The 1,419-nt window shown below is 33.1% G+C and overlaps 1 long non-coding RNA gene across 1 annotated transcript; it reads left to right on the top strand.

Moving 5' to 3' along the window:
• The first annotated feature begins 129 nt into the window (after positions 1 to 129).
• On the top strand, positions 130 to 1,419 carry LOC109592909 (uncharacterized). The gene is made up of 2 exons (XR_002190629.1): positions 130 to 268; positions 1,101 to 1,419. It is a non-coding gene; the product is annotated as an uncharacterized LOC109592909 (long non-coding RNA).

Raw genomic sequence — 1,419 nt, 5'->3', positions numbered from 1 at the left:
AGTACATGAATTCTAGTAAAATTGTGAATTAGTGCATAATTATGAATTTGTGACCAGTGCCATTGAGCATTTAGCATAATGATCCTATTATTTATTTATTTATTTATTTATTCATTTAACTGTTTAACATGTTGACAGAATGTGATGGTGGATTATTATCAGTTAGTAGTATATTTATACTTTATTATTCTCATCTCTCTCCTCCTATCCTTTCTTTCATTTTCTCTCTCGTAGGAGTGTAGCTTTAAAAGACTCTCATGTATTTAATGTAAGTATTGTAATACATGTTTATTAATGTATTATTAATTAATTGAATGATAGGGAGATGCTGAGTCAGTATGTCAGGTTATTTTAGACTCTCCTTATGATGAAATGTTAGCAGTAACACATGTTAAATGTAAAATGTAACACATGTTCATTAATGTAATGTAATGCTTTGAAATCAACCCAAATTTTTATTACATTTTCTGATAATCGAATCAATCTCAAAGTTAGTTGTGTGTGTATTTTTATTTTATTAATATTGTGGTACAGGTTCTTTGTACCTGATGATACTCCAATCATTACTGGGTCTAATGATACAGTCCCTACCACTGATACTATTAATATATTCTCAGTAGCTTCTGGACACCTTTATGAAAGATTCCTAAGGTTAGGAGTGTAGATAAAATCATCCTAAATGTTTATTTTATTTTTGACAAAGGTTTTATTTTTTGATGAGTTGATGATTTAGAATAAAATGTGAAACTTTATAACTGTCAAAAATTTTTTTGTGTTTCGATTACATTTAAGAAATTTTAAGAAATTGCCACAATTTCAAAAAATACCCAAGGCTATAGCCCATGTTTTTTTTTTTCAGAAAAATGGCTTCAAAATCAACCCAAATTTTATTATATCCTTATGCTACGTAAAAAGTTTGCTGATAAACATTGAATCAAAAGTAAATATACATATGTACATGTACATGTAATCCTTCATCTCCATGTCTCACTATTTAGAGTGTTGATTGAAAATATGTGTTTCATTTACCATTTTCTTGCTCACTCTTTCTCTTTCACTCTCTTGAACTTGCCCTCCTCCTCTCCCTCTCCCCCCCTCAGTTTGAGCAGGAGTTAGAATCCTTACAAGAGGCCCACAGGTCAATGGTGGCCAGTACTGCAAGGAAAGGGAAACTGGAATTAGTAATGAGACAAAAGTTAGAATAGGAATTGAAGCAATACAGAGAATAACTGGACAGCTCCTCCAACTCAGTGGGGACTGCAGCTTCCACTTCCCCTAAAGCCATGATCATTCTCTCCTATCTTGGGGAAGATAGCAGATAAAATAAAAGGAGGCAAATTCATTGAAATGAAAGAGCTCATGCCAGACAACGCTGCCCTCAAATCCCAATGGGCGGATTCGGGCTCCAGCGCAACAAAC

The sequence above is a fragment of the Amphimedon queenslandica genome, unplaced genomic scaffold, assembly GCF_000090795.2.
Source record: "Amphimedon queenslandica unplaced genomic scaffold, v1.1 AMPQUscaffold_3546_Cont24461, whole genome shotgun sequence".
NCBI lineage: Eukaryota > Metazoa > Porifera > Demospongiae > Haplosclerida > Niphatidae > Amphimedon > Amphimedon queenslandica.
The sequence above is the reverse complement of the archived record's forward strand: the minus strand, read 5'-3'. Positions and strand labels throughout refer to the sequence as shown.